Source organism: Spea bombifrons, chromosome 2 (genome assembly GCF_027358695.1).
Source record: "Spea bombifrons isolate aSpeBom1 chromosome 2, aSpeBom1.2.pri, whole genome shotgun sequence".
Taxonomy (NCBI): domain Eukaryota; kingdom Metazoa; phylum Chordata; class Amphibia; order Anura; family Pelobatidae; genus Spea; species Spea bombifrons.
The window spans coordinates 74,705,624-74,715,737 of NC_071088.1; the positions used below are offsets into that span (position 1 = coordinate 74,705,624).

Here is a 10,114-nt window from a genome sequence, read left to right on the forward strand (position 1 = left end):
AATGTGTCAGATGTGTTTCAAGAAAACCCCTTGTATTGCTTTCTTGCATGTTTTGGAAACATGCGTATGAGTAGTGTGAACGTGAAAGTCATCAAAATGTGCTGCCTGGTAAAGGGAAGTATGTTCTATGTGATCAGAGACAAGAATTTTAGTATAGAACATTTTTGTGCGATAAAGTGAAAATGTGGGATTAACATGCATACACCAAAGACTGCATGACACTTTGGATCGCTTGCTTGCTTTTAGTTGGCAAAGCAAGTCCAAATTAAAATGGGCATGGTAACACTATGCGAACCTAATACTGCTGTGTAACTACGCTGCATCCTGCTATCACCATGCTGTAGAGTTTTCCTTGTCAATGATAATTCTAAGGTCCCCCTTAACATTAGCAAGTTTACATGACCATCGGCCAAGGTATGAACCGTATTCTATGACCCAAATCCTACTGCCTTTCCTGACCGATTTAAGATGTTACCTTGTAAGCTGGGTAATCATATTGGGGAATTGTGGTTCTTTTAACTCATAATATATGTAATTAACAGGCACATACGTTACTTGAATACACTTTTTCCATGCAGAGATCTAGTGTATTGTCTTGTTCCCATATTAATCATTCTCCAGCATGTGAAGGATGAAACACTGGAGGTTAGGTATTAAAATCATCACTTAGTCCATGATGTCATTAGAATTCCTTTTAATATATAACCCACACTGTTTTACTAACATGCATGTCGAAATTTTCAGATTATCATAATTTAGCTGTTTGGCTTCATAATCAGTGACCATAGTAAAACAATATTGCCGCCCCCCATACAGCGCGGTTCTCCCTGTCTGAAATGACAACTGTTACGATTAGGATATATTTTTGATCATGATAAAAGGCATCAATATATATTTCTGGAAAGGAATATTGTGAAGTTTTTAACTAGATTAATCATTCCAGGATTTATTCCTTCTGGTGGTATGGGGAATTAACCGCAGGAGAAGATTGATTAGTGTGTATATGGAGAGCTGTGGGTAGAATCGTAACAACTTTTGCTGGAGAAACTTCCATTAATAAAAGTAGTTAATCTGGTAGCCTGACAAATAGTGGATGGTAAGGGGTCCCAGTAGAGTGTGGAGATTGGAAAGACTGCAGCAGACAGAAAGGACCATTGGATCTATTCACTAGGAGGACGCTTGCATGTGAGTTGCATTTCAGATTGCTAAAAATTGCATTATTAAAAGACAACCCAGGCGCGTTTTGCCATAAAAGGGAATGAACAGACCCTGCAAAAAAGTATAGTTCTATAAGTGGATGATTCAACTGTGTTTTATACAGGGCCAGCCAAGCTGTTCTTGCTGGAGATACTCCTTGGGTTTTGCCCTTGCTAATGCACTGTTATATCAGGGGGTTCTATAAACCCACCCCAATGTTCCAAACCTTTGAATAACATATCTGTTGTTTTCACATTATTTGATGTTACCCAGTTAATTACATGTTCTCCAGTAGTAACAATAAAAGTAAAGTGGTTGTGTCCTGAAATATGGGCAGAATTTGGGGATTTATGCTGGACACCCCAGGCTTTTCTTAGACGGCTCAATCGGTTTGCTTGACTTTCTTAACAGAATCACTGAGTCAAATTAAGATATGCTAAAACCTGCACTGTAGGGCGTGATCTGAGAAACAGAATGGCTACAAGGACCACTAAGTCAAACACAGCTATATAGCCATGTGTATTGACATGGATAGCATTAGAAAAGTTATGAGGGCAAAATTCCATGGTTATTTGTATTCAAAGAAGACAAAACTTGGCAGAAAAAAGGAAGAGGATATAGAAAATGTTGGTGTGACTTGAAAAGCGTGATTCCAGAATAATGAAAAACAAAGGCCCAGCAGTGAAATGTGACAGCTGGCGAGCACTGATGGAGAAAAAGAGGTACTTTTGATAAAGTTTTTGGTGATTTGTGCATTTGACTTTTATTTATTTTTTTAATCTTCCAAGTTGAGTGGCTTATGATCTGCTTTAAATGTGCTGGTGGAGTTGTTTTGGACTATTATCAATGGACACATACATCATCAATAATTCTTAAAATCAGTCCTTCCAAGGACTGCATTGATGTTGGGTACTTCACTTGCCATATCTCTGGCAATCAAGCCACTCAATAATTCTGCAGTTTTCATGTAATAAACACAGGCGAGTCTGCTGAATTGCTTGCATGATAGATGATATCTGGCTTGTCACACGTCTAAACTTAAATATATTTACTTCTGATATATTGAGCTTAATGAGGAAACCATTTGCTTTCAAAACAGAAGTATGTGACATTCTCTGTATGTTTGTTCCTTTCAAATCACTTGGCATTGTGCTTGGCATTCTACGTCTATAAATGGATCTCATATCACATCCATTTTAAGCTTAAAGGCAAGCCAAGATAAAAGGTAGTTAATTGCAGTTACATTTCCTTCTTAAATGTCTACGCAAGGCTGAAATGTTTGGCAGCCCTTCAAAGTAGATGACGGTGTTTATCCATGCTGTGTAATAAAGGATACAAGTGGAAAAGACCTTTTATTCCCGTGTATAATGGTGTTGTTTATACCCACTGGCAAGGTATAGGGCAGTCTTGTTATTCTCAGTAGGGTATGAACTAGTTCTTCTGTTATCCATATTTCCTACTTGTATTCTGTGGAAATGAACAAATCTCCCCTTTATTGTGATGCAAATGAACCATTTCACCACCCGTTTCTGCTCTATCAATGCTATTCTCTTCTTAAACCATAAGCCAGGCCTTGTTTTCGGCAAAAGACCATTTGTTCTATTAAAAAAAAATCACATTAGTCTGGGTAAGCTGCCTATTAGAGAACAATTTCACACTGATGACATTAAAGTCATATACGCTACAACATAAAGTAGTATAGATCTATGTATATACTATAAAAAAAAAATATGCAGACCATATTGCCTGTATTTGAACAAACCTCCATCACGGCCCATTTGGAACATGGGAAAAGAATCCAAAACTCCAATTTTTATGTGTTTTCTGCTGAAGAGATGTGGGATTTTATTTACTAACATTCTAGTAATCAGAGCTGTTCTGTAAGGATGGCAATCTGTTAAAAAAAATAAAAATAAAAAATAGGATTTATTGATGTGTTGCAGAACACTTGATCTTTATTAAAGGCTAATTCACATTTTCCTGCCTTTTCAGATTTCCCCTTTCCCCCCCCTGTTTCATGCTGCTTTATGCCTCTTTGTCCCGTATGCTGTTTTTTTCTCATGGCTTCTGTTGCAATAATAGATTAGGGAAATTGTAGGTTGCAACCTACCCGCCCGCCTCCTAGGATTAGAAGCAGGCACGTTCTCCACATTTATAAACCGCTTCTATTTTTAGCTATGCTGTGAACGGCTATATCCTCGCAAACTGTCTTTGCCATGTGCTTCAACTTAAGGCATCCCATGGGCGCATCCTCAGAGAAGCAGCTGCAGAGCCTAAATGGATTCAAAACAACGATCACTGATTAAAGTCATTGCCTCCCAAAAAACATCATTTTATCCAGGCACAGTGCAAAGAATCATTCACACAAGGAATGAAATTGCTTTGTAGGCACTGCATAATAATGAAGCATTGGGAGAGGTTGCCACCCTAACTTTTGTGGGGGCAAAAAAAAAAAGAGTTGCTGCCACACGCAACAAAAGGTGAGAGGCTTGCTTGATTGGCGTGACAGAAATGTCCCTGCACCTCCGTATGCATCTCCCTTCTTCCAGAAGACAAATATAGAAACACAGAATTTGACAGATAAGACCATTCGACCAATCTAGTCTGCATGTTGGTCCTTGGTCTTGTCTTAGATTCAGGATAGCCTGTTTTCAAATGTGACTTCAAATGTGTTGCCTAGTGAGATGTACCCACAACCCCAAGATATGACCCAAGCAACTTGTTCATGCAAGTCAGCAAAGACAACTCATATAACTATAGGTATATAACTATAATAAAACTTTCAGTCACATATATGGCTTTGTCTTGCAGTAGGTTCAGTTCTTCTTGGAAGGATAACCACTGGTAGGACTGCACTGGGGTTGAAAATCAGCCCTACCACTTTAGAGACAAATGCCAATAAATTACAGTTGGGTGCCATTCTTGGTGAATACACATGGCTACACACCATTGTTTTCAGCCTCCTACATTGGGCTGCCGCACACTAAAATAGTATGTGACTGCTACCTTAGAAAATTAAATGGTGAATGTGAGGGGCTATTGGGGGATAATTGGCATTTGTCTGACCAGCTCCATGTGCAGTTCAGGCCTGGCCACTAGTAACTGTGAGCTACAGTTTGCATATTGGCCATTTTTCTCAAGACACGTTACTGGCCGGCACATGTAAAGTATATGTGTACATACCACAGCCGCATGAGTAGTTGGCAATGCTGTTTAAATTGGCACCTTTAAACACATTCTCAATAACCCCGTAGCAATTGGATGCACCACTACATGCTAACCAACCCCTGTACCAATAGCTTGCTCCCAATGCACCATGGAGTATCACAAGCATTGTCACATATACTTTGCCATCTTTAAAGGGACAATTTAATGTTCTTACAGTCCACTACAGAAGAATGTGTATTAAAGTACTCCGTGAGTGCTTTAAAATGTATTCTTTCAAGACATAACAGAAAAAATAAAGGTTTTACGTGACCTAGAAGTTGCAGTCCAGCTGCAGCAGCAGCAGCCCTCCTCCTTCATGGTCCAACTATCCAAAGACTGAATTCACCAGAGCCAGCACTAGAAGTGAGTACATCACATATGTTTGGCTGAACACATCTACTGCACGTTATTTGTGGGGGTGCATATGGGGGTATTTAGTAGAGAAAAGGACAGCATGAAAATTTAAAGGGATCACTCAGCTATCATATGCATTAAAGTCCATATGATAGCAGTGTTATGTCATCCACCAGAACATGATAGACACAGGAAAGAAATGGAGAGTAATACTCCTGTTTTTGTGAATTAATGTAGGCTGTGAATTTTATCAACAAAAGCTTGAAAAATGAATACATTAAAGGATAAGCAAGCCTTCAGTGTGAGCTGCTAATTGCTGAAAGGAGGCTGTCACAATCTGATACGGTAATCAGAACAGATAAGACGTCTTTATAAACACACTGGCAGCTCTTTGGGTCTGCGTATTTGGAGCAAGTACATCATCTGCATACTGTATATGAAATGTGTAATCAGGAAACAGATGATAAATAATATATGGCTCACTGCTGTTTGCTTCAGAAGAAAAAGGTTTAAACCTATGGATTTGTTGATGTTAGGACTAGTTTACTAAATGTAGAGGCCTATGAGACATACAGTTCATAAAGGCACAGTGGTATTAACAAAGGTAATTTTTTTTATTTTAAAAGTATATAAGCTCGATTTTGATTCTGACATTAGGTGACCACAGCATTGTTAGATCAGCCCATGACATTACAATGCACTGACAGCTAGAGCCTCTGCTTCAATCAAGCAGCAGAGGAGGGTGGACATTGACAACCTCTTCCCAGGTATAGTAAGTCAAAATGCCATAAATACCGTTGGTGCTCTTGTTCTCTCGTTGTCTCGTGCCCTAGCTTCACAGATCAACACCAATCATTGATAAACAAACATAACAAGTAATTGGAGTGATACTGCACAGAAAAAACTTGATTTGAGCATAATTAAAAGGGGCCGAGATTGTTTAAGGATTTAATTGCTCTCCCCTCTTTGCGTTGTTTGCATGTTTCATATCAACCTTCCTCTTCATTGCCACTTTTTTTCACACTCCCCACCGCAAAAAACTTAATTGCGCTGAATGGTTCCCCACCAAGTGATGTTCCGTTAAAGCTGTGGGCAAAACTCCCTGTTCCCGCAAGAGCAAATTAAGATTTCATTGGTACCTAACTATGGAGCCCTTATACCGTATTTGCTCGATTATAAGACGACCCTGATTATAAGACGACCCCCCAAAATCTGATTATTAACTTAGGAAAAAAAGAAAAAGCCTGAATATAAGACGACCCCAAAGGAAAAAAGTTTTACCAGTAAATGTTAATTCATGTAAACTATTTTTTTTAATAAAAGCTATGATTGAGAAAAATATTTTTTTTGTATTTATTTCCTGTATTTTCCAACCTGTCCCCCAGTTACGCACATCTGCCCCCAGGCTTGCCACTCCAATATGACACTGTGGCCCATGATATGCCTTTTAACCCTCTATATGCCACTGTGCCCCATGGTATGCCTTTTGACCCCCTATGTGCCACTCTGCCTCCAGAAATGCCTTATACCCCTATATCCCATTCTGGCATTTAGGGGGTTAAAATGCATATTATGGGGCAGAGTGGCATATAGGGAGGTATAAGGCATTTCAGGAGGCAGAGTGGCATTAAGGGAGTTAAAAGGCATTGTATAGAGCACTCTGCCTCCAGAAATGCCTTATACCCCTATATGCCACTCTGGCATTTAGGGGGTTAAAAGGCATATTATGGGGCAGAGTGCCCTATGCCCCCATTTAACACACACACACCCTATACCCCCATTTAACACACACACACACACACTCTCTCTCTCCCCCCTCTCTCACCCCCCTTCCCTCTCTCTCACCCCCCTTCCCCCTCTCTCCCCTCTCAGCCCTCTCTTACCGGTGCGTCCAGCCGGGGCAGCGGGTTGACGTCGCCTTCCGCTGCAGCCGGAAGGAGGTGGAGTTGGCAGCGGGGGTTTGTATGCGTCCGTTGCGTATACTTTCCCCGGCTGTCAGAGATCAGAGTTCCCCGCACCGGTGCGGCACCGGTGCGGGGAACTCTGATCTCTGACAGTCGGGGAAGGTCTAAGCGACGGACGCAGACAACTCCCGCTGCTAGCCACACCTCCTTCCGGCTGCAGCGGACGTTGTCGGATGGGGGGGGTGAGACAGGAGGATCCAGGTCCCCTGCAGCGGTGCGGGGGATCTGGATCTTAGTCTCCTAATCAGACCTCTATTTGAGGTCTGATTAGAAGACGACCCCGATTAGAAGACGAGGGGTATTTTTCAGAAAAAAACCTTGTCTTATAATCGAGCAAATACGGTATGTGCAGAATGCACATCGACAAAGAAACTTTTACCCTGAAACCTTTGTGCCAAGGTGGATCATCTTGCCAATAAAATGCATCACTAGTGCACCAGTGGTACGTAGTTGTAATTAGACGAAATGGATGGAAGCGAAAGGCAATTCGCATTTTACTCCCACTCTCTGAATGTCTCCCTACCTTCTCTGCATACCATTTCTACCCCCACGTCTTGCACCTCTGCTTCCGTTTCTCACATCTTGTTGTTCTTCATCTTCTTATTCTTCTATTTTCTCTTCTTCTCTCTCTCTTTATTCTTTTTTTCTTCTGCATCTCCACAGACATGACATCCTGTCAAACTTCTGCCAAAACAGCACATCTTTTGGTGCTGTTTTATCTAGTGTGGACGCCCGCCGAAATGGAGGATCTTCTGGTGACGTCCTCTCCCATGATTGGGGAGAGGCAGGACAAGGAGATCCGAGACACAGAAGCAGAGCAGTAAGACGCGGAAGTGTTCGGAAGAGAAGGTAGGAAGACATTCAGAGAGAATGAGAAAGAGAATAAAAAAAGAAAATTCTACCCAGACCACCCCGCCAGCTGATTTCAGGGACCCTCAGTTTAATTATCCACCAAAACAGGTATAGTAGATTTCCACAGTCCAGCACCAAACCCAAAACGCATGCAAGTCATTAACTGGCTAATAAAATATTGTTTTTTTGGTTTATCCTATTCTGTAGAAACATCAGTATTTCTTCATATATCGCAATTGGTTAAAAAATACTTTTTATTTTATAAGTAGGCATTAATTGGTTCAAGTGGTTTCTTGAGCTGGGTTAGCAGTAGATCATCATGTGATCAACTGCATTGTGGTGTTACAATACAATACACAATATGCAAAGCCAAGCCAGTGTAGTGTATATTGTTTTAAGCAATGAATAGAGGACTAAAAGGGTGCTCAGAAAACTAAAGGGTGCTCAGAAGTTACTATGCTCATACTGAAATACAGGGTACCTGTAGCAAAGTCAGGTTTCGATTGCCAAGGTAGGTAACAGAATAATTCTCATGATATTATGCCTAAATTACTTTAGTTACATCCTTTTATGCACCAATATTAATTATATAGTTTTTTTTATGGATGTAAACAACTTTATTTGGATATGTTTATATATTTGATACATCATTTAGTATGAAAGATTTGGTAATAAGCATGACAATAAGTAAAAAAAAAATGTTCTATAATAAATTGCACACAGCCAGTGTAGCCACGAAAAATACCTTTGTCCCACTAGCAGTCCCGTGTACTGGGAGCCAGGTGGTAGCGGCATACACGTATGACGTATGCCATAGTCTGAAACGCATGACATGTCATGTATCATAATGGAACTAATGGAACCCAAAACTCATGCCAGTAAGAAACATAATCATAGTTATTAAGGGATTAAACAGCCAGCCCAGTATCAACCAGACTGATACCTATAATAAATAATACTCATTCACAGGTTCCCAGGAATTAAAACAACAGAACTGCAGATGGTATCCAGTCCCACAACCCTCCTGACCAGCCTCTTCCAATTTAATATAATCACTATTGTTGTTCTTTGAGCCAAAGTGCCTAATTATATTCAAAAATATATTCACATTTCATTTTCTCCATCAAAGCATAAACATACTACGCACAGAACAGTCCAGAGATACAGCAGACAATATCAACTGCAGTTACTAACAGCCAGATTGCAGTTTATGGAACTAATGAGACCAATGTTGCTTACTCAGATTATGTTATTATACCTGGTATGGATAACTAGGATAATGGGACCTGTCGCAAGGTTTCACCATTCTGAGTACATCTGGAATTAGCAACGACCATAAATAACCTTGCAGCTTATCCTGCTACAGATGCACTTTGCTATGTGCAAAAGTCTTTGCCTCTCTCACTCCCATTTCCCCAAACACCTTACCTTTTCTGGAAGCCCACATCTTCTCACCATTAGTTGCACTAATCAGGGAAGAATGCAGAGAAGTCTGGTAGGGATCAAGATTACCTAAGCAGTTTCAGAAGACCGTAGATAATTTGAGCATAAATTTCAGTGGGTTACCATTAGTGTACCACAAGTCGAATTGCATACATTTTGTCATCATCAGAACTCAAGTTCCCCTTGTAGTCTGTGTCACTTCAGGATGGATGTCTCCTAGAATTCAAGTGTTATTGTGGCCTTTGTTCCTAAGCCATTGGGCAGTCTCAAAGTCATGGATGTGTGTGTTCTTTAGTTCCCAGTCTAGTCTAAAAATAAACTAATGATGACATTTGGGTGCACACCTGTTCTAATTTTTCGTTAAGAAAATCCTTTATAAGCCTTACTTATTATAGCTCTGGAACATTTCATCTGATTCTGGAGGTGACATGAATTTTGGAGTTTCAAGCTATTGACACTGATTGCTTTGAACCTGTTTGCCGATGTCTGGTTGCTGCTGTGTTCTTGTTAAATCCTTGTTGAGCTATGCCAACAAAGATAAGAACCCAAAGTAGTATCCTGTACCTCAACCCCCGTGTTCAGGATTCCATGCTGACAAACTACCCATCGGTGTGACAAATTGGCAAATTTGTAGATAGCTGCATCTATGACCGTTAGACTTGTCCATCATAAATTGTTGGCTGCTACCAATTCCCTGATGCATAGAGCACCAAAGGAGGCCAGGGCAACAGTGCCCTAAATTACAGAACTTCAAATGTAAAATGCCATACCTACAGTCTAAATAAACCTAGAGTATAAACGTAATTAGGAAAGGGAATTTTATTATCTAAAAAAAAATGCAACATGTTCACATGGCTTTGTCACCAAAACAAAACCTTCATCTTAATAACCATAATAACTTTTTATTTATGTTGTGTTAAATAATGTTCTTTTTTCAAGATGTCAGTAAAACAAACCGTGTTTGCCAGATCCGTGTCTTTCTCTCTGTGAAAGAGCACAGTTTCAGAGAAACACAGGGTTTAGGGTTAAAATAGAAGTTTGATTAATATGTATATGAAGATCTTTATAAAAGTCCTCAAGCTGGACTTTTAGAGCCA

The 10,114-nt window shown here is 40.1% G+C and overlaps 1 protein-coding gene across 2 annotated transcripts in view; it reads left to right on the forward strand.

Annotated features, from left to right (window-relative positions):
• AP2B1 (adaptor related protein complex 2 subunit beta 1) overlaps nt 1-26 on the forward strand; it is a 39,998-nt gene extending 39,972 nt beyond the window's left edge. For both annotated transcript variants that reach the window (XM_053454820.1, XM_053454819.1), the window contains exon 22: nt 1-26. This exon is cut by the window's left edge and continues 892 nt beyond it. The gene's annotated coding sequence lies outside the window, so the exon portion shown is untranslated.
• Nucleotides 27-10,114: the final 10,088 nt, after the last annotated feature.